At 37.7% G+C, this 24907-nt stretch overlaps 1 long non-coding RNA gene across 1 annotated transcript; it reads left to right on the top strand.

Moving 5' to 3' along the window:
* The first annotated feature begins 323 nt into the window (after positions 1-323).
* LOC136262019 (uncharacterized) lies at positions 324-16150 on the top strand. Its single transcript, XR_010704074.1, has 3 exons — positions 324-575; positions 624-734; positions 15529-16150. It is a non-coding gene; the product is annotated as an uncharacterized lncRNA (long non-coding RNA).
* The last annotated feature ends 8757 nt before the right edge of the window (positions 16151-24907 follow it).

Raw genomic sequence — 24907 nt, 5'->3', positions numbered from 1 at the left:
TGTAACTAGACTGAAAGACACACCTCAGTAAGAAACACCATCCAATAGCCAGCAAGTTCAATAAGAACCATAGCAATCACTGAATGGGTATAGTTGTCACCAGCACATCTTTTCTTGTAAAGCATTGAATTTGCTTGCAACAGCACACTGAAAGTAGCCTAAAATGAAATGGCTAATGAATTGTCAAATTTCCATTCCTCTGGATGCCTGCTAGCTTTGCATCACTTTCTAAACATTAAGTATAATTATATAGCTAGCTAGTAACAAAAATATTTTTTCAGAAAAAATCCTACATCTATATACGGTATATACTGCTTCAGAAATCAAAGCTTTTTTGCCTACAGTATATCAATCTCTCATTCTAATGTAATTAACAATCTCAAATGTTAAATAAGACATTGCAGTGTGTACTTTTATTGTTTATCAAGGTAGTTGTAAGGAATGATGTTGAGACTGGTAGTGTTCGGCATTTTCTTTACTGTGTGTTTGGTTGGTGATGACAACAGCATTGGTGGTAAGGATTACATTCCCTGTGAATCATGTCAACCAACTAAAGAACAATTTCCTGCTGAAGGGTAAACCACACTGGGTTACTAGTTCTATTGTTCACTTGTTATTTGCAGGAAAATGGAATGTTTCAGAGTGAGGAAAACTACCAAGATAGTACCAGGAAGGGAAATTACAGGGTGCAAGACAGTTTGCAAAGATGACGGCTTTGGAGGTTGTAATTACAAGTAAGTTTACTGCATATACGTAGCTAGTTAATGGGGTTCTGTGTGTGACCATATACCTGGCCTGATGGCAGCACTAGACAGAATGGATTACTAAACTATTGACAAAAATATTGGTCTTTAAATTGTAAAGCTTTTAGCTCTTGCATAATTGAAGAAAGGGAGAAAAATGGATATAGTGCTAGCCACAGGAAAATATGTAGTTATCATGAGGAAGCGCTTTTATTTTAATAGCCAAAAATTGTGGATTGCAAGGCAATTTTAATCAAATAGCAGTGGAAGATACAGGGGGGTTGCAATGGTTTCAGTTGAAACCCCCTCTGAAAATAAGGCGCGCACCCGAAATCAGTTTACAGAGTGGGTGCAGGTGGGTGAAACTACCTAGTTTGTAGACCAGCAGCTAAGTACATAATTCACATTCGCTATAATAGCTAATGACCTAGTCAATCATTTGATACCGTCCTAGCATTGGGTCAGATATGGTCAGATCTCCACACACGATAAGTACCTCTAAAAATAATTATCATTGTATGGTTTATAACTCATTACTGCTCACTTTAAAGATTTCAATTGCATTTTTTAAGGCTTTATAATATAATGGTAAGATCTAACAGTGAAACATGGCTATTTTGTCATCAATATTATACTAGCTAGCTATAGTGAGGTAGCTAACTATAGCTAGACTGAAGCTACCGGCAAATTCCCAATTACCATGCATGTTCCAGAGCAGAATCCCTGTTTTTGAAATCCTGGATCTGTCTGTGGTAACTTATTTCTATCAGAGAACCTCTGTCTATAAACTCAGTCATGATGAAATCAGGATGCATGAACATTAATTTTATCTTGTTCCCCATGCATTGCATATAATTATCATGTAGATTCATAGCTGCTACTTCTAGGGACTGGCATTGAATAATGAGCTTTCTTTCAACATGATCACTCACAATCAAATTCAGCACCATGCAAATGAGGCTAAAATATCCTCTCTCTCTGTGTACATGCATGTGTGTGTGTGTGTGGGTAGGGGGAGCATTCAGTTGATTTGCTTTGCCCTCTGAATGTCAGCTTTCATAATTGCCATAGCTAGAGTTGGATAATAAAATTAATAACACCATGCAGTAATTCATTATGGTGTTTATTCAATCAAAAGTGTTTCCAAATTCAATCTCAGAAGGCTACTTTTTCAAAATTTTCCTCTGTGTGTGTGTGTGGGGGGGGGGGGGGGGGGGACATGCCCTAAGACCCCCTAGTTGGAGCATGCTGAGCATGCTTTGCACACTTGTTGAGTGACTTTCACTAATTCCCATATAAGATGTCTATACCTGAAACCCTTCTGAAAATTTCTAGATCCGCCACTGAGTAGTGGACTGCATTGGTAAAAGAGAACCTTGTTGAAAAATAGCTATTGCAGGATTGGATGTTGATACTCTTTAGTAGAAAATTTCCAAATATGCATATATAGCTACATGTACCACTTTCACACCTCAGATCAAAGGAAAGCCAGTGCATATATATCACATATTGCCCTGGCTCAAAATGTTTATGATATATACGCACTGTCTTAACGATACGTTATGGTACCAGTGCGTATATCTCGTTAAGGCAGTGCATATATCTCGTTAACTCAAGATATTGCACAGTTAGGTGTGCATATATCACTTCAATCCATTCCAAGAAATCCTCAGATTTCTTTGATGTCCTTTGCTATCTCATTGTAACATTACAAAGTCACACATGTTTAATAAGATTGTTTGTGGGATTAGGTTTATTTGTAGTTTCTCAAAACAGTTTGAGTAGTTCCTTTGACTGAAATGGAGCTGTTTCTAATACAGGTGAGCTCTGTTTTGATACGTTCTAGACACCTGTCTCAATGTTATGCAATGCACGCTAAGTAAATTGAGCCATTACTGTCGATTTCAGTTCCGTTTGAACATTCCATCCATGCCACGAGTTATTCCATGGCAGTTTTTAAATATAAAAAGCCATAAGAATATTTATGGATTGGTAACAACCACTCACCAGAAGTCAGTGTGACACTACAATATCACAGCTAAGCTGAAAAAGGGCTTTAGCTTCACCTCAAATGTAATGCAGAACTTGTAACGCAGACGGAAGTGTTCAAACAGAACTGAAATCAACAGTAGGGATGAAGTGGTATTCATGCACGACTGTAATATTATAACTGGCTACAATTTATTCACAATTGTTATAATAAATACCTGAAAACACTTATAACAGCGTTAAACCACCATTATGAAGTCATGCTTCGGTGTCCTGCATGTGTCTCGATGTTACGCACTACATGCTAAATAGCTATATTGAGCCATTGGTGGTGAAGTGGTATTCATGCACGACTGTAATGGCTATAATTTACTCATGATTATTATAGCGAATACCTAGGAGCACTTATACCAGCTTTAAACCATCATTATCAAGTAGCGTTTCCATGTCCTGTGTCTCCTTGCTCACTGTTTAAACCCACAATCAAACTTTTTGTATGCTCGTGTTGTTGTGCGTATGTTTGAACTCTTAGCACAGCAACATCTTGTCATTATTCTTTAGCTACTTAACTGTTGACTTTTGCAACTAGCCCCATCATCAATTTGCAGCTATTATGTCTTACAAAGGAATAAAGGAGCACATCAGGTGATGATTACTCTATTATTCCTATTAGCATGTAAAATTCCCTAGTGATTCTTACACTTGTTTGTTGACTGTTGACATAATTCATCTTTAACAAACTTCTATTCATGTGCCAGAGGTACTCATAATAAATTTACCGCTATATACCAGAAGTGAAAGTTATGTTAGTTATACAATGAAATGTACTAATTACTAGCTGACAAGCAAATTAAAATCTTGCCAAATCTGGTCCTCCTTGACCGCAGAAAATCTAAATATCAATATGACATGCTTTGTATGCTGGAACAACATAGTAACAACATAGTAACACTCTCTGGCAGTAGAAAGCAGGGAAAGCCTTCCATCACTTTTATTGGCCACTCCGAAATAATACTTTTTTATTATTTACTTCCCTGTGGGCAGCACCACGTATGTATTCCTGTATCCATACAAATTATCCAGCTTGTAATTTTCATTGTTGAAGTCCACTCCCCCTTCCCCCACACTTCTGCTCCACCACCCCAAGCTTCCTGCATGCACGAGCGCTTCACCAAATTAAGCTAGCAAATTGAGGGTGCATAAAGTAAATTTAGTTCAGTCTGGTCAAGATCATAACCAACCAGTCTACATGCAGGGTATTGCAAGGATTTAATAGTGGATTTGATCACAATTTGTCCTTCTTGTGCTAATCGCAGCAAAGCATTGGGTCAGTAGGTATAGCAAGACTTTTGAAAACAATGTGTATTGTGGTATCCCTAGCCTATAGAGCCACGTAATTGTTCTCCTTTTCAGTACATTAAATATTGTAATTAGTACAGTATTTAATTTAGTATAGTATTTAATGCATAACTAGGAAAAAAATTTACTAATATTTATAGTGTAAGCAGCCAATTATTGTCATATAGATTACGGAGCGCTGTAACTTCAGAAGCGAAAGTCACATGAATTTCCGACTTGGACCAAAAATAAAGTTATAGGCTCCTCTTACTACATGTAGGTTTGTGAGCGCCTAGCATGGTCTGTTTAGAAGCCAGAGGCATTTCATTGCAAAATGAGATTTACCTATTATTGTCAGGTGTAACGTAATATCGTCACCGCAATCAGTATACTGTATCAATTACCAGTTCAGCACTCTACAGTGGAACCTCAGTTATCCGGACCCCACTTATCCGGATTCTCGGTTAACCGAACTACGGAAATGACTGCTCTATTAGAGTAGTGACTGTTCTATTAGGGTAGTTGATAATACTGAATTTTTAAAAAGGTTCTTCACACTATTTTAAGGTTATTTATACACAGTTTCAGAGATACAGACTTTTCAGACTTATGGACCACTCCTGGTCCCAAGGAGTTCAGATAACTAAGGTTCCACTGTATATCTTGCTTAGAGTGAGTGATAAAAATTATTCCCTATGTTCTGTACACATTCTAAACCTTTAATCCGTAATTTGAAAGCATTAGCACCAATTATCAGGTAACTGTGATATTTTAAGCGAAACTATTACATACGCACATACACACTACATACATTTAAATGGGTACAACAACTCCCTGAACTTAACTTAGCTATCATTTCAGCTGCAATTTAATAATGTTAGTGTAGTACAGTGCTCACAAGTCCATTGCTTGCATACATACATAGCTAGGATTCGCTTCATATTTTGTTCATCAATAAAAGATCCAGCCTTTGTATAGAAGTGCTTCAAGTGCTGCTAGAACAATTCGCCATTTGCTGAAAAGTTGTGATATTTGATTTGTATGAATGAGAACAGTTCTGTGGTGTTGCTACTCAACTGCTTTACCTCATAACTGCTGGATTGTGGTAATGCAGATCAAAAGAAGTAATCGGCTGTCTGCTGGTAACTGCAGTGACTCTCTACTAGATTTTTCTTCGCCCATTAAATTAATATGCATCCACCCACTGTGTTACTTAAGTCATGCAGGTACTTCTACTATCTTTTTCTTTGGCTGGTAGCTAACAAGCTTTGTTTCTTTTTGCAGATCTCTCCATCCGAGAAGTACAACCAGCTTTTGGCTCCTGTTATAACCAACTGTGGTTGTTTCCACTAAAATGTTGCTCTCCTCAGGTTGATTCAAGTATGACTGGGGTCCAGGATTACTGCCATGCCTTGCTACCCTTCCAAAATTCCATCTTGCAGTGTCATTCTTGACACAACACACTCACGTGCAGCACTAAATCCATTCCTACTACCCTCCACAACTTTATAGGTGGAGTTAAATTGCTCTTCTGTCCATATCCTTTGATTCTTTGAAGGATTGGTGACTATCAGTGCTGGTGAGGATCTACTTCAAAGCTTCCCACATGGCCTTCTTTCCGCTTGTTCAAACCGTCTAAATAGTTAGAGTGCTAAGACCTTTTTTGTGCACTTTTTGGATAAAAGCGTGAAACTTGCCACATAGTTTGTATGTATCATGAAGGTTATTTTTTGATAGGGAGCCACCTCAGGTTTGACCTTTGGTGACCTTTACACCCAATTTAATGCTTAAAATGGTCAGTTTTTCATCTGTCTCACCTATAAATGGTTCACAATTCACAAACTTGGTGTCAAATTAACGCTCTTTGACTGAAGAGTACACTAACATTTAAAGAAAGTCCATAGCTTTTACTATTGCAAAGTTATAGCCATTTATAAGAGCAAATAGTAACCCTATTTTCTCCCGCCCGCGCACACCATGCAGTATGGTACTTATACGTAGTGCAGATTTGTATTTCCAACATGCTGAGTTAGATATGTGAAAATTTCAATGTGGAACCTGTCATATAGTGACCACCTGTGTTAAGAGACCACATTTTTTATAAAAGTTAACTTCAAGACATAGAGTGTACATTGTACAGTAAAACGTACTGCATGCTTGCCAACATAAGATAGAACATTTGGCTAAAGTGGTGCTAATGCCTAAAAATAACCAGTAGCTTCAGTTAAGCATGCAGTATATGTTTAGTTGTCACCCTGTAACAATTCCCCATTCTATGTGTAGCTATCCTAATAAGCTGTATATATAGTACTAGCATTGGTACCTGCCCTACGTGCAGGACTATAAACATTTTAATGCCAGAATCAGACACCAAGCATTAAACACCATGTAGCTATGTAGCATGCAACTTTTAAAATATGAGTTTTGTTTTGTCTGTGGTTTTGACAGGAATGTAGCTCGATCATTTAGTGAGACGTCCCTACCAATGCCTTTAACATGTTGTAAAGGACAAACAAAAGCATTGGTACCTGCTTTACATGCAGGACAATTAATAATACATTGGGAACTGGGCCAAGCATAAATGTTATAGTGTGTGTATAGCATGCATGTTAGTGCATAATCCTTATGCCTTCTTTTAACTATGTATAGTGAAATAATGAACATGCAGTGTTAGTTAAACTACTGTGAAAGTTAAGGCAATACCTATTACCTACATGACAGGTAGTGTACACATAGCACAGCTTCAGTATGCTATGCACTAATGTTGTAGTAACACGTAGTTATACCTGTTGCCGTATACAAACCCCACGCAGGTGTTTAAATATTATCATTAATTGTCCTATCATTAAGGTAATGTATGATCCTTTAAAGATCTAGAGTGAAAGGATGTAAACAGGATTAGTGAAATAGTAGTGCAACCAATGCAGTGGAGAACACCTGCATAATCTGGACACTTGGTAATGGTCCTAAGGTATCCCTTAACATGTAAACTGACCTGATAAATCAGGAAACCTTGATAATCAGGACACTTGGTCAGTCCCAAGGTGTCCTTACTACACAGGTTTCACTGTAGAATGAGAAAAATAGCGTGAAAAGAATATAACAGAAAACCTGTTACCAAAAAGGCAGCCAAAACGAAAAAAAAAGTAGTAGCAAAATTGGTTACAAAGAAAAAAAGTTATAACCAAAAGGTTTGGAAAAAGAGAAGAAAAAAAGTGACACAGCTGGGATTGACTCACAACCTCCCAGCCGTAAACTTCATGTTCTACCGCATTCACTAAATGTCTAATAGGGTATATTATGGACTAGAAACACATGTACATACTGAAAACTACACCATACTACTACTTATTACCTAACTATATACTTATTACTAGCTACGTACTTAACTTAACCAATGTCAAAGTCAGGAAATTCGTCCTCAGCAGTAAGTGAATACTGGTGGAGTATCATTTTCACATTGTATCTCCACAAAGTCACAGACAGTTGCTGGAGAAGTTGGCGCCTAGCAAACTTTCGAGGTAAACCATGCACTAATTGTGAATGGATTAGGTGTTTACTTGCGATTTGCATGCGGTTTACAGAAAGAATTCAGGCGAATTTTTGCTCTACACCCTTGCACTAAATGCACTGTAAATGACGAATGACAGCAGCTAGAACCTTCATTTAAATGCTAGGTTATTCCTAGATGATGAGCGCTTTGTTTGGTGCCAAAACCGCTTCTACACGTGCAGCGACTGGCGAGAAGAATGCGTGAACTCAAATGGAATACAGCCAGACAGACAGGCAGACAGACGGCTTTTCAGCTTTATATATATAGATATGTTGCTGTGTTGTGATTAGTAGTACAAGGAACTAGCATTAAGCAGTGCTTACTAACCTAGTACAATAAAATAGTAAAGGAATTAATTGGTAGTTTATTTACAATAGCAGTATAAACACCACTATAGCCAAACAGCATTATAATATCTGCACGTATTGATCACCTCTATTGACATTACACTGTACAATAATAATTAAGAATACTACTAAGTTACTACATTCCAGACAAAAATGTACAACATAAATAGTCACACTACTTTAATTTTGGACAAATGTTTTGATTTTAAAACCTGCACCATGACCAGTACCTATATATGGTATGTATGAGCAATAGCTAAATCAATTTTACTTAGTTTAGTTGCCCGTGTAGAATTTTCCTATTATATATCAGTTACTATATCGCCCATTATTTTGCTCAAAAACCTATGTGGGGATGTTGGATTATCAAACAGACAAAGTTTTATTTCATTGGTACAGCAAACAGTGTCAGATTACAGAGATATTCTGGTTTAGATATGGGTGTTGAATTAGAGAGGTTTCACAGTAATAGCTTTAAAAAATATAATAAAAACAATGATTATATAGTATGATATGCACTAATATACTGAGTTGCTATTGTATAGGGTGGTTTCAAATATTCTTCAGTGATAGATACTATATTTGCGAGTTCATAGCAGAAATTTCTGCAATTGCTAACTTTGGTCTACAAAACACAAGCAATTGTCTTCACTATGACAATTCAATAAAAGTAGAATCCAGAAAGCTTAGTCGAAATGTGTGAATTCATACAAAAACATGCAGCTAAAATTTAGTGGATCAAGAATTTGCAAAATTTACACAAATTGTACCTCGTACATAAACCCGCCATTCAAAATAATTAGTGACCTGCATGGGCATGTAACCCATGGCAGTCAATTGATCTATTCCTAAGTATCATGCCTATTTAATATGTCAAATTGTTATACAGAATAAGTACACTTATGTAACAACTTTAAACAGGCTGTAGGACCAGGTGTCCTACAGACCTTCAGCACTTGTGCTGTAAAGCGTTAATAAATATACTAATGTCCGTATGAAAGTGAACATCCTGGCTGCCTAGCAGATGTAAGCATTTGAGCATTAATCGGATGGCTGCAGGTTTGAGGCTGCCTAGGTCATTCCAGTCATGATTTTTTTTCCTTTCTCCACCTTTTCAAACACAACAAATTCCAACAGGCTGTAGGACCGGGTGTCCTACAGACCTTCAGCACTTGTGCTGTAAAGCCTGAATAAAAAATATTAAGTATTGAAAAAGTAAACCTTCTTTCTGCACATATTTCAAAGTTCTGCATGGGCGGGAGACAATGGTGGCATATTTTGCCACAAACATCATTAACTTTAGAACAGAATAAGCTATAGACTTTCTGTAAAACCCAACTTATTCTTTAGGGCAAATGCTTCAATTGGACACCAACTTTGTGGATTTTGGATCATACAAACATGAAAGAGACAAAACTGACAGTTTTTGAGCATTAAATTGCCTGTGAAGGTCGCCAAAGGTCAAATCTGAGGTGACTCCCTATCAAAAAATAATCTTTGTCTTACACACAAACTTTTTGCCAAGTTTCATGCTTTTATCCAAAAGTGCACTAAAAGGCCTTTTTAAAAGGCTTACAACCCTGACTAAAACTTATAAGGTCACTTCACAGTACCAGCCCATGTACTTCACCTTTAGGAACAAAAGGAGACATATTTGTAGAAAATAATGGAAAACAATTTAGATTTACCTTGCTCTGTCTAGGCAAGATATCCGAATTCTGAGGTATTTACCGTAAATGCAACTGGTTTTATTTTTAAAGTTTTGTGACAATAATAGGTGACTGACAATAATTGGTTGCTTACGCTAGTCCACAAAAGTGACAAGATGCACTTTCCAGTGTCATGCCCTTTTGTCAGTATAGTTATGGATAATATTCCTTATAAAGTACAAAAAGAAGTGAAATCCACACAAAAACAGCCAAGCTGCAAAAAATGGTGTGGCCTTAAAAAGCCTGGGTGAAAAAGTTGTGAAATCAAAGGTGGTGGCCAAGAAATGGCTGCAATGATGTTAATGCTAAAAAATTTAATAATGGCTGTGTGCATTGTTAAAATTTATTGGCATTAATATCATTGCAGCCATTTCTTGGCTGCCACCTTTGATTTCACAACTTTTTTCACCCAGGCTTTTTAAGGCTGCACCATTTTTCACAGCTTGGCTGTTTTTGTTTGGATTATCTTTACGTTGCAAATTGCAAGACAATGAAATGATTAAAACTTGTGATTCCACGGAAAATCTGAGCAAATCAAAACAGGTACGTAAAGGTCTCTTAAGGAACAATTCAGCAGGACTGACCCCTGTGGTACTGTGCGGAGTTGAACGGTAAGTAAGCAAGAATTGAGCAAGTTTGTATTGTAACACTCCTTCATCATTCTTAGCTGCTCTCATAGCTTGCTTGAATGTTTGAACGAAATGTTCAGCCTCCACATTAGATGATGGGTGGTATGGTGCTACCTTAATGTGCTTAATACCATTGACCTTCATACACATCTCAAATTCTGAAGATATAAACTGTGGACCATTGTCACTCACCAATTGATAAGGTAGTCCGTAAGTCGCAAACAAACTTCTCAGTATCTCTAAGGTCTTGGTAGTAGTAATACTCCTCATTGGAAATACTTCTAGCCATTTCGAGTGAGCATCTACTATGATCATGAACATAGAACCAAGGAATGGTCCTGCAAAATCAACATGTATCCTCCTTCACGGAGCATCAGGCCATGACCATGGGTATAGTTCAACTCGAGATGGAGCATTCCATATACTCTGACATGAAGGACGGTCATGAACCACTTGTTCAATATGCTTGTCAATTGAAGGCCACCATACATGAGTGCGAGCAATGGACTTCATTCGCACTATACTCAGATGACTGGTGTGGAGTTCAGCTAAAATTGTCTTTTGACATGACTTGGGTACTACCACACGCATACTCCACAATAAACAGCCAACCTCAATAGTCAGTTCATGTCATCTTCGGTAGTAAGGTTGCATTCCATCACTGATCTTATTCAGCCATCCCTCCTGTAGGTAGACTATCACTTTGCCCAGGATTGCATCTTTCCTAGTAGTTTGTCGAAGCTGGGATGAATGTACAGGTAAAATAGCAACTTGGTTAACATTAAAAATAGAACACACATTAGCTATGTCGTCACTTGCAGAGGGTGTTGAAATAGGAAGTCATGAAAATCCATCTGCATTACAGTGCTTATCTGTCATACGAAACTCTAAGTCATATTGGTAAGCACTCAAAAACATAGCCCAACATTGTAATCTTGCAGCTGCCAATGTAGGTAAACCTTTCTTAGGTCCTAGGATAGCAGTTAAAAGGTTTATGGTCAGTAACAAGAATGAAGTGTTGGCCATACAGAAATTGGTGAAACTTCTTTACACCAGACTAATGCTAGTGCCTCCTTTTCCATCTGAGGGTAGTTCTTCTCAGAGGATGTCAATGTTCTTGACGCATAAGCAATAGGGCTTCAGTCTTGTCAGGTAAAACATGAGAAACTACTGCACCAATCCCATAAGATGACGCGTCACAGTCAAGTTTGATTGGAAGATCAGGGTCATAATGTGCTAACACTTCTGTCGAAGCGAGCTTGCTTTTCAGTTCTTCAAATGCTTTCTGAAATTGTTTACTCCAGTTCCAAACAACTTTCTTCTGTAACAAGGCATTCAAGGAATGTGTCAAGGTAGACAAATTCATAATAAACTTTCCATAGTAATTTACAAGACCAAGGAAGGATCTGAGTTCTGTTACATTATTTGGACTTGGGGCATTCAAAATAGCTTCAACTTTAGCTGGTGTAGCATGTAAACTATTTGAATCAATAACATATCCTAAGTATTCAACTGAATCTTCTAGGAAATAACACTTCTGTTTCTTAAGTTTTAGCCCATACTCTGACAAACGAGCTAAAACTTGACCTAAATTCTGTAAATGCTCTTCCTTTGTACGGCCTGTAATAAGAATGTCGTCAATATATACCACTACCATCGGCAAACCTTGTAAAATCTTTTCCATAGTTTTATGGAAAATGGCAGGAGCGGACGAAACTCCAAAAGGTAAGCGGTGATAATGATATAGCCCTTTGTGTGTAGAGATTGTGACATACTGACGTGAAGCAGGATCCAACACAACTTGTTGATACGCATTGGTCAGATCTAACTTGGAAAAATACTTGCCTCCTGCTAAAGTGCTAAATAAATCTTCTGCTTTTGGAACAGAGAACTGATCAACTTTGATTAAAGGATTGATAGTTACCTTGTAATTGCCACATATGCATATGGAACCATCTGGTTTGGGTATGGGCACGATTGGAGCGGCCCAGTCACTGTAAGAAACTTTCTCAATCACCCCTAAACTCTATAAACGTTCCAGATCTCTTTCAATAGCATCATGCAGTGCATAGGGCACAGGTTGAGGTTTGAAAAATTTTGGATCAGCATTAGGTTTCAGAGTCAACTTGGCATAGATACCTTTCAAGGTACCCAGTTCTGGTGAGAAAACATTTTTTGTACTTGTCTAGCAATTGGTTAATGTCTGTTGACAATGTGTTGATAGACAATCTCACCTGCTGCCAATTTAATCTGATGTGGGCCAGCCAGTTTCTGCCTAGCAATGGGGGTCCCTGGCCAGTGACCACAAGTAAGGGTAATGAATTCCTTTGTTGTTCATACTGCACATCAACTGTCAATTGTCCTAAAACTCTGAGATTCTGTCCTGTGTAAGTCTTCAACACTACTGAAATGGACTCTAGAGGTGTAGCTTGGAATTGTTCTTTCCATGTTCTCTCTGAGATAAGTGAGACTGATGCACCTGTGTCAAGTTCCATGGGTAATTGAATTCCATTGACTGTAGGTGTGACAGTGATGCCAGGGGTTGTTGAGTTGTCAACATTAAACAATGCTTCCAAATTAGGTGTGTCATGAATTTGTGAGTTTAGCTCCACCTGGTGGTTATGAAGTTTCTGCTTAGGTGTGCTTGTTGTTTCGTCTTTGTCTTTGTCTTTGCTGACTGAAGATGAACTTTGGCTATATGGCCTTTCTTACCACACTTTCGACAATTCTGGTCTTTGAAATAACATGAGTTCAATGAATGGCCTGTTTTGCCACATCAGTAGCATGTAGATTTGAGGAAATGAGCTGTGTCAGCAGACCCTTGGGTGTTGGCATGACCATGGAGTTCGCTACCCTGTTTGGTAGCTGTCTCCATACTGTATGCTACGTCGTGAGTTTTCTTCGGTGTGAGCTATTCTTCAGCTAAAAGCTTCCTTTGTATACCTTCGCTCCTCAATCCACATACCAATCTGTTGCAGAGTGCGTCTTCTAAAAACTGTCCAAAATTACATCGTTCTGCCAGTTGCTTCAGCTCAGCCAAGTATTGGCAACTGTTTCGCCTTCTTTTTGACTTCACTTGTGGAACTTGAACCTCTCAGCAATGACTAAAGGCTTGGGTTTCAGGTACTTCTCCATAGTAGCAATGATATTTTCAAACTTCTTTGTCAACGGCTTGTCTGGTGTCACTAGACTAGCTAACAGTTCATAAGCCTCTGACCCCATTAGCGTAACAAGAACAGCACGTTTTTTCTCCTCAGTGCTAATTCTGTTTGCCACTAAATACTCTTGCACTCGTTGCACATAAAGAGTCCAGTCGTGTTTACCAACTACGAAGGGTTCTACTTGGCCAATATTACTGCTAGCCATGTCTACAGATTCGTCACTACTACTTGTTAAATCCTCGTCAAGGTTTTCGTCAATATTCTCGTCAAGGTTTTCGTCAATATCCTCGTCAAGGTTTTTGTCACTATCCTCGTCAAGGTTTTCGTCAATATCCTCATCGCCAATTGTTGGGTTCGGTTCATTCAATTCATGAGTCATTAATCACAATGACAACAAAGTACAGCCAGCACGCGAATCATTGAACAAGTTACAACAACCAAAATTGTCATGCACATACTGGCCTATTACATCATTAAATATTATATCACACATACATCCACCACAAGTCATTTTCTTTTAAAATGTATATATTTTGCTGCAATCCTCCAGAACTTTTCTCTTTTATACTTAGTGTGTACTCCAAAACATAACCTACTAGTATATTTAATTATCTTCAACTTGGCCTGAATCTGACAACTCAAATACTCAATTGGTTCACATGACTTTTCTGAATCACATTGAGAAAATTTGGTACAAAGAAAAGTAGTCAGCTAGGGCTATACCCCTTGCAGAGACTGCAAAATTCACATACAAGCAGAGATAGCTCAATTGGAATATTGATTTGACAGTTCTATTGAAGTATTTCTATCCTGCATACAAACACCCAATATAGTAGGGCAGCAGTTATTCTGTATACTCAGGCTCTACTATAGGCCTATACCTGTAGCATAATGATTAGACAGTCCATGCATGGCAAAGGCAAGACCAGCCACAATTGATCTTCCCAGACCAATTTTGAATTTTGTTCCTTGAAGACCAAAATTTGCAAAACAGACTAGTTATGTGGGTTATGCTGCCAAAGTTGGTCTGATGGACCATTCTTGCTGCCAAAATTGGTCAGGTCGGCAAAATGTAACCTCAGAATTGGTCTTCCTGGACCACTCTTTGCTAGAGGGGATCATATTTAAAGTGACAACTGAGAATAATCTGCTTACTTTTATGATAACTAGTCTATTACTTAACATTGCATGATAGAATTGAAACATAGTCTACTACAATATTCATACATTAATGGCCTAGATCATATAGACTAATTAACTGTTATTATACCTACTGTCAACTGTTTCCTACAATTTTGACTACTGGAGGTGTAGTGTGGTGGAAATTATTGACAGTTTTAATAATAGCTATGTTGGTATAATTTTATTTGAGCTATAGTAGTGCCACAAAGCAGGTGCTGTTGTTTCAGCAGTTATAATAGTAATCCACGGCCTAATTTTTTACTTGCTATCAAATAGTACAGTAGTACTGTTTAAGTAGGGATCCCCAAAAAATGAGGCACACTGCCTAAAATGCCACCTTCAAAAATCATTCTAGAGACATCTTATGTGATTAAATCACCTTTACGGAATAATATTAGTCCATCTAACATCAAATACAGCAAGAAAACACTAATGGGTAGCCAGGTATAGAATTTTCTTTAAATCCCTAAAACTCGGATTTTAGTCTCACTGCCAGCCTGCCTGCCAGACCACAGTCACAAGGCTGGAGGTCAAATGAAGCAGTGCACAGCCACCATTTTGCACCACAATAACAAACTCACCAGTGGGATGTGTCTTTTGGGCCAGGGTTCCGATGAGTGTGTGCCTTCTGCATGCCAATGTAGAGATTTCCCACCAAGCTGTGCTGTAATACCATCATTCATATCTCTTGTTTCACAACTTCCCATTGCTTGGATCCCTACTTCATTATTAAATCAATAATTTTTAACATATTAATTATGTAAAGAATTGCACAATTTATTAGTTGATTTTTCAGGTTATGGCAACAATTTAATGGACAATTCGTACAATAGCTAACTAGTTTGAATGGAGTACTGTGTGTTGTATTTCTTTATAGGGATGTAAGTATCAAGAAAAGTTTAAATGTTACAATTCCATATTGTGAACTGAGACCACTCCTTCATAAAAAAACATTAGTCAGTGTACAGAAGAGTTTGGTACTATTTATCAGATTAATTCCCCAAACTACTTTGGATACCGCAACTATCCAAACAACACATATTGTGTGTGGAACATTGCCAATAACGGTGTGATCACATATCGTATAATTGACCAAATGCTGCAGAATGCTACTACTGACTGTGATGGGAATTATGAATATTGTAAGTGTCCTGATTTTATAAAGATTGTGATGGGAGGAAATGAACTGAAGCTGTGTGGCAGTAAAATGCCTAGTGGCATAACAAACAACATGTCATCCGATGGACTACATGTCAAGTTCTGCTCAGACAATGCTATTACTTCAAGGGGAATTCTAGTAAAGGTATATCATCATAAAGAAAGTGATTATATTGGCAGTGGTAGTCACCCATATGACTTAATCATTGATGGAGATCCTTTACAGTGATCACCAAGGACGATGTTATTACTACTCTTAGCAGCTAACTCATTGGCAGTATTGCTATTGTGTGTGCTATATATCTTATTACCAAATGCATTGTTATTCATGTTAATCAAATAGTTTTCCTGTGAATTGGGCTACTATGTAAATTTCCTATCATGCATGATCATTGTTCTGTTTTAATTTCACAGGTCTACCTTTAACTATTCTAGAGCATTCTATGTGCATTCTATTAGAATTCCTTAAGGAAATATATGCATACTAGAGTATTACAATAATACCAAATAATTTATTTATTAGACTTTACAGCACAAATGCTGAAGGTCTGTAGGACACCTGGTCCTACAGCCTGTTTATATAAAGTAAGTTTATAAAGGTGCATAAAGGAGATGACTGGACCTAGGCAGCCTTGAACCTGCAGCCATCCAACTAACGCTCGAACGCATATAGGAGTCTGCCAGGTGGTCAGGGTGTTTTCTTCTCATAACTTCTGTCTTTGTGTGAGTAAAAATAAACTCTAAAGCCTTTGGCTGGCTATGGGGGCATATAGTACAGAAAGAAATGAAATCTGCACAAAAACAGCCAAGCTGTAAAAAAGGTGCAGTGTTCAACAGCCTGGGTAAAAAAAAGTTGTGAAAAATCAAAGGTGGTGGCCAAAACCTGGTTTTAATGCTAATGAATTAGCATTAACATCATTGCACCCATTTCTTGGTAGGCTTGCATCAAATATGCCAGCATAATACAGCATAATAGGCTAGAGTGCTATGCCAGCTATATTAAGTGGATATTTTAAACTATGGAACTTAACTACATGAAAATAGATTGATAGTCCCTAATAGAGCAGTCAGTGGAAGCTGTAAACTGCAGTAGAGCACTTAAACATATTGTACATAGCTTCTTGGATCGATACTCTCTAATAGAACAGTCACTTTGTAATGAAATAGTATTAAATTGTTCCAAGATAACTGTAAGAAATGTTGTTAACCTAGGAGCATGATGCAAGCATAATGGGAACACTGAAGAGCATGATAAGTGAGAATTTCCTGAAGCATTTAGGGTGTATTTTACTCAGGCCTATTTCTTGGTCACCACCTTTGAATTCACAAACTTTTCACCCAGGCTATTGGAGGCCTCACCCTTTATTCACAGCTTGGCTGTTTTTGTGTGGATACAATTTCCTTACAATTTAATTAACGTCATCATCATCATCAGTGCCAACATACATGTTATGGGTAACCACATTGCATTTGTTTGTCCATTGCAAGTTTTGAAAGAATTCAGAATCACATATTTGTAGACAATTCACCTTAATACTAAGCCCAAACTACCCCCTCCCAGGCATACAGAGAGGAATAGTGGGAGATTTGATTCAATTTGACATTTTAAACCACACCACCATTTCACCATTTAAATGTTTTAAATGCTTCTTGTTCTCCAAGAATAACTTGCAGCTGTGTGGGGATTTGTTTACTCATTGTAGATTTGATTTTTGAAATAAATCAAATCCCTACTCTTGTCCAGGGTACTGGGAAGGGGGGGGGGGGGGGGGGGGGATAATGCCAATAACCACTCACACAACACACAGGAGGTGCACTACATAGAGGCACTTGCATTACAAGCTGTTATAGACCCCAACTAAAGGATATTTGTTACTGCTAACTGGCACAGGAGAGTAATACAGAAGCTTAGCAATGACAAGCTGGGTCAAACATTACAAGATACATGATGAATTTGTCACTATCAAAGAAAGGTGAATCAGTAGTAACATGGAGGTACCTGTACCATCATATTCTTAATAGCTGTTTACTACTTTATGTGGATATGTTACTGCTGTGAACCAGATATTACTATGGGTAGACTTCCAACATGTCCATTGGCACTCTATCTGGACCAGTGTATCAATGCAGAAAATTTACTAATTTATAACATATAAGATTACTTGACAACTGTTAAGTTGGTATGGCTGCACTTATACAGGATGTGGGGAGCATGATCATATATGGTAGTTGTATGTCATTTGTTATCTCAAATGCATCAGGTCACTAACAATTAATTTTGTGATAACTAGTTCTAGTTCTGTATTGTTATTATTGTGCATTAGCTATCCCATCTGACTTGTTGGAAGTTACCATATATTGCAAAATAATGTATGGTTGTCTCCAAAACTGACCTGACTTTCAAAGGAAGATATTTTTTGAGTTGTATCGATAATTGGATCGGTAATCGGTAGAAGTCAATGGTAGCTGTTTTTACCGTGATGGGAAACCAGTTTTAATTGGCTGTGGCCAGCAGATTATTAGTCTATTCAACTTCAGCAGCTGCAGTGCCACTGGAGAGCTTGTGTCAAGGGCTCTGGTATGTACTTAGGTAATTTGTTTATGGTAGCCACAAAGATAAACAGTGATGGTTCAGGCCATAGCCCATTTGTCTGACTACCAACTTTTTAAGTTGAGGGAAGTGTACAATCTCACAGCATTGGCTTTACAAGCTGTACTTTTAGTGGAGTATACACAAGTATAACCTGTAGAGACCTACAATCGGGTATTGGTTAACTATCAGTAAAACAGGTGAAAATATATCGGATATCGGTTTTCCCAAAAAAAAAGCAGGCGGAATTGGTACAGCACTAGTATTTTTTTTTTTTTGTATTTTGCCTTTATTGAATCATGGTTGTATGTATTGTTAACACATGAGTGATCTAATGTACTGAAGAGCCATACATTTTCTTAGCTGTTTGGTATCATTGGTAATTGTGAATCATTTCAATACTGCCTAGATGGCTTAGCTGACTTTTAAAAGGGGACTTTTTGCTTCATCTTTATTAAATACCATTTGCATTTGTGTAGTCTTATCCATGGGTTAACTGATGTGCTGAAGAGCTATTTGTTTTCTTATATAGCTATTTGGTATCATTTCTAGATGTGTATTATCATTAATTTGTTGAAAATCTCTTTTAAGGTGAAAAAATGTTTTTCAGGGATTCAGCATCAGCCAAGTAGGCTGCTCTTCAGCTGTGCCCTGCACACAATTCCTATGTGTCCCTGGCCAATATTACAGTTGGGTAGCTAGAGCAATCGGAGTAAAGTTTCTTAGTTTGATAAAGAAACAAGGGATACCATAGGAACTCATCCAGAGTCAGCACAAAACCTCATCACATGTACACTCAGTAAAAATGTACCAAAGTTCCCCCTTACACTAGCAAATACAGATGAACAGAGTTAAGCAGCATAAACAGGTTCCTTTTGTAAAAGAAAACTATAGTGACAGCAGCAGTAGTAACTATAGCTACATAGAACTAGCAGTTAGACTTTACATTTTAAAAATAAAAACAAGTAACAACAGAATTATATATGGTACATAAATGATTATATGAATAGGAGCAGCAGAACAAGGGGAGGGGAACAGTGGTAATGGGTACTAATGCAACAAGTAATAGCTGTTCTTTTGGAGTGCTTGACTGCTCTATTAGAACATCCTTTTTTTTTTGTTTGCAAGACAGTATAATTATGTGTCAATCATCTAGATTCAAGTTATCCATAGTCCTCATCCTAGTGATTAGGATGATAGGTGTCAAACCATTCCTAATACAGAAACACAGTCAATCCACCAAATCACCATCATTAAGTGGTGGTCCAAACTCCCACTCATGTCGACTATAAATTCGATGATTCTGCAGTCTCAGTGTAGTGTAACTGAAGCTTGAAACAAGTTGGTCAGGATTTACTGCAGCAATGAGACTACAGCAGCAGCATCAGCAAATTAAGCTACTTTAGAGAAGTTGCAGAAGCTTATTTAGAGTTACACGAGACAATGTTTGCTGGTAGCTAAGTACATGAGAAAAGGTAGCATTTTGACTTTCTGTAAGAGGCCCCATAACAGCATAGTAACACTCTCCCATGGATAGGCAGTAGAAAGTAGGAAAAGCCTGTGCCACTTTTATTGGTCAGTGTCTGTAACAATAATGTGTATTAGAGTAGTAAATCACTCTATTACAATAGTTACAGGTCATATCTTCTAAGTGTAATAACGTACTCTTTTATTATAATTTACTTTCCTGTGGGCAGCACCACAGGAAAGCCTATACCTTCCTGTCTGCAATAAATGTCAAGTACGCATAATGGATAAGTTTTGTATACACAACTAATGCATTCACAATTTCACATTAGTGTTGATCCATTTATGGTTCCCTTTTTGTCTAAAAAACAATTCATGTGGCCTACACTTCATTAAAATATAATGAACTAGCAGGAATATAATTAAGATGGTTTTACTTTGGTTTGTGTTGGCTTGTGGGAAACTGACACAGTGCAGTTGTAAATATTGCTATTAAAATGCAAATATTCAGGGAGTATAGTACCTTACCTTGCAGCAATGAGATTAATAATACACCTATCAATAACCAATATTACCCTCCTCCCAGACATACGTGGAGATTTGCTCCAATTTGACCTTAAGCGCATTTGACTACTTAATTATTTTAGTGTATGTCAAGGGTTATGCACCTACTGCAGGAATAACCTTTTCTGAAAGTAGTTACAGTGTGTGGGGACTGGGATTTGACCAGTCGTCACATCCTCACAGGTGGGGAATTTTTGAAAAAGTTAAACCCACTGTTTTTCCCAAGTAGAGTTATAATATTAATATTGATACACACAGGGAGGCCCATACACTACATAGAAGCATTAACATTACAAACTGTTGTAGACCCCAATTAATGGATTCTTTATTACGGCACAGGAGAGTAAAACAGAAACTTTGCAATGACAAGCTGGGTTAAACATTGATCCATGATGAATTTGTCACTTTTTTCAGCCCTTCTAGGTATTTGTCCCATTTCACTTTAGGATATTTAGCTCAAAGAGTTTTGCTTAGGCTCCTTGGCTATGGGTAAACACCTCATACAGGCTCCGGCTGCCTTCTGTGTACGCCCCCCAGTGCCTAACTGGTAAAGAGGATAAGAATAAAGAATAAGAATAATTTGTCACTATCAAAGAAAGGTGAATATGGAGCATTAAATAGCTGTATTACCTTATGTGGATGTGTTGTTTAAATGACTGCTGTGAACCAGACACTACTTGTATGGGTAGACAAAAATGAACTTCCAACATGTCCATTGGCACTATATCCGTGCCAGTGTATTAATGCAGGAAATTCCACTAACTTGTAACATGTAAGATTACTTGACCAACTGTTAAGTTGGTATGGCTGCACTTATACAGGATGTGGCCAGCATGATCATATATGGTAGTTGTATGTCATTTGATATCTCAAATGCATCAGGTCACTAGCAATTAATTTTGTGATAACTAGTTCTAGTTCTGTATTGTTATTATTGTGCATTAGCTATCCCATCTGACTTGTTGTAGTTACCATATATTGCAAAATAACGCAACTGCCACAACGGATGTCTCCAAACCTGACCTCACTTTTCAAAAGGGAACGTTTTTGTATTTCGCTTTTATTGAATCATGGTTATGTAGTATTGTTCGTGGGTGAACTAATGTATTGAAGAGCCATGCATCTTCTTAGCTATGCATTTGGTATCATTGGTAGTTGTGAGTCATCAATAAATCTCTATATATAAATTTCTCAATACCTGGCCTAGCTGACTTCAAAAGGGATTTTTGCTTCATCTTTATTGAATACCATTGTAGTGTTGTCCATGGGTTTACTGATGTACCAAAATAGGCCATTTGTTTTCTTAGCCATTTGGCATCATTGGTAGATGTAAAGAATCAAAATATCTTTTTAAGGTATAGATTTCTCAATACCTGGCCTAGCTGCAGCTGACTTTCAAAAAAGGCTTTTTGCTTCATCTTTATTGAATACCATTTGCAGTTGTGTAGTACTGTCCATGGTTTAACTAATGTACTGAAGAGCCATTCGTTCTCTTAGCCAATTATCATTTGTTAAAAATCTCTTTAACGTAATTTTTTTCAGGGATGCCAATATCAACCAAGTAGGCTGCTCTTCAGCTATTCCCTGCATACAATAGACAATAGCTATGTGTCCCGATATTACAGTTGGGTGGCTGGAGCAATTGGAGTAAAGTTTCTTGCTTATGAAACCAATGTAGAACTCACCCAGAGTCAGTGAGTCAAACCTATGCCTCATCACATGTATACACATTCAGTAAGAAATGGACTGTATCTCCCCTTTACACTAGCTATTGCAGATGAACAGAGTTAAGCAGCATAGGTAGGTTAGCTACTTTTTTAATAGTGTAGCAGCAGCTAGCTAGATATGTAGGGTGGGGACTATTCTACGGAACGGAACGGAACGGAATGATGGACTAAACTGCGGAACGGAATGCTTTCTCAGATTGAAGCTTGCAGCTTACCATTGCTGTACAAGTTATCAGTGGCACTTCCAGCAGGTAATCAAACGTACCCCAAGAAAGATAAAACGAATTTAAGGATCGATTGTGGGTTCTTGTTGGTTGTCATTAGTAACGAAGTACTAATTGTGGGAATAGCTGACTCATTGTGTTCATCTTCGGATATATCAAGTAGGGAACTTAATGCATGACTTGTTTTTACTAGTATGTGAGTTATTTTTACTTACTTGACTTTAGAATGTACAGTCTGAGGCCCAGCCTTTCTAATCGGCATAAATCAGTATGTGTATAGCTACACTACAAAGGAAACAAGTATGGTGACAAACTGAATCAACTCAGTCTAAGCAGAATCTAAAGGAATTTTGTGCAGTGTGTGAGGAGCAAACATTCAGATACCTCAAGGAGGCTATATTGTGTGAACATCAATGATTCATTAACAGAGTAGTGGACTATTGTCAGATATCTCAGCCTGAGTACTGAGTTGAATTCTGGATGGGGTCTATTTTACAGAATGCTTTCTGAATCAACTTGCAGCTTGGCTAGCTGCTATCATTGCTGAAATTGCATTTTATCAGTGGAACCTCCAGGAAAATGGAATAGGATAATTATAAAACATTAATTAAGTGATTGTTTAGGTAATCATGACTTTATTCAGTCTAATAAACAGAATATATGGTTGATTGAGTGAGGTATCACTTTCAGAAAGTTCAGACGACCAGTGATGAGATGCATGGATTCATCGAATTTTTGTTGTGGTTGGAGACATTAAATATCCAAAAGCAAACTGACTGTATAATATTAATTCACTTTCTTTATATTTTCTCAATTTTGAGCCTGTGTACAAATAATTGAATTTTCCTTGTCAATAGAAATCCTAGAATAAGATGGGAGAGAAACTTATCTTTGTTTACCTATACTGTACAACCAAGAGTTCGTAATACTGATTTGTATGGGGGAGAGTGTCTAACTCTCAGTATGGCCTGTACAAACACCCTGCGTAAAGTTCACCTTTCATCAAATCAACACCTTTACTGGGGGGGTAGAAAACTGTTGATTAGTGTTGCTGAAGAAGGTAAAGCCTTTGTTCTGAAATAAGGCCGAGGTGTTACTTTAAGCAGGGTGTTTGGTGAATGCATTCAAGTTAGACACTCTCCACCTTATTATGAACTCTTGGTACAACTTCAAGGAAAATGAAGAAAACATACAGATAAATCAATAAAATCACTACGGTAAGGTGAATTACAGACTAGTGAGATCTTGGTTAATTAATGACAGTGGTTGGAGATTAAGTGTGGTAGCTTCTTGTTCTTGAATATGTTGCAAAGTGGAAGTACAAATCAAAATGGGATATCAATTTCATTATGAAAAATTTGTATACATAAATAATCTAGCATTACTATTTCATTTGTCCTCCACTTAAACATGCTACAACAGTACTAGTGTTAGTACATTGGCAGTGAGTCTACCTTGAAATTTCAACTCTAGAGTAGATCCAACACAGGACAGCCCGCACTGTAACAAATACATGTGATCCCATTGTAATTTCATGGACCAGCTGGACTGGGAATCACTTGAAAATAGACGAACAAATTTAACCTGTTTTGTTTTTGAAGTGAAGCATGTGAAATGTTACACTTAAGAAATCCTAGGGTTCTTAGGTGGTATGTAATTAATGTGTGTTCCATTTCAGGTCTGACTAGATACATTGAAATTACACACACATCCTGGTCCAAATCACGTTTGCCTGGTGGCTACGGGCATGGTTTCACATGCGGCTTATAATAGAGATTTGGCTGATCTTGGAGTTTTGACATTTAGCCTGATTCAAGGCTAGCAGTCAGACACATCCTTGAATTGTGCAACAGATAAAATCAGCTCACTATTGAATACGGCATTAGTCCACTGCACCAGCTGTTAATATATAAATAACTCCATGAATACACTTCAGTGATGTTTGCAGAATATACCCTCCTTGCGGTCTGCCAAAATATTTGCTCCTCACACACTGCACAAAATTCTTCAAGTTTTAATTCAGCTGGCTCTTTCCTGTTACCAGTATCTTCCTGCTCGCTTTATTTATACACTGACTTATGACTTGAAAGACCGGCCCAGACTGTTTTCTAAAGTCTAAATAAGAAAAACAGCTCACATAAAGTTCCCTTCCGTATGGATGAACATCACTGATACAGCTCATCCCACAATAATACTTCGTTACTAATGACAACCAACAAAAACCCACAATCGATCCGTTAATTCTTTTTGTCTTATGTTTAATCACCCACTGGAGATGCCACTGCTAACTTATAAGGGAAGTTTCAGCAATGGTAAGTTGCAAGCTTCAATTTGAGAAAGCGTTCCGTTCCGTGGTTTAGTCCATCATTCCGTTCCGTTCCGTTCCGTTCCGTTCCGTAGAATAGTCCCCACCGATATATAGCTAGCAGCTAGACTATTTTAATGGTTGTCACAGAGTTGTATATGGTACATGCATGATTATAAGGGTATAGTGGTAGATCTATATAAGAGCCAGAACAAGGGGAG

The sequence above is a fragment of the Dysidea avara genome, chromosome 7, assembly GCF_963678975.1.
Source record: "Dysidea avara chromosome 7, odDysAvar1.4, whole genome shotgun sequence".
Lineage (NCBI taxonomy): Eukaryota > Metazoa > Porifera > Demospongiae > Dictyoceratida > Dysideidae > Dysidea > Dysidea avara.
Note: the sequence above shows the minus strand (reverse complement) of the source record. Positions and strands in the feature narration are given on the sequence as shown.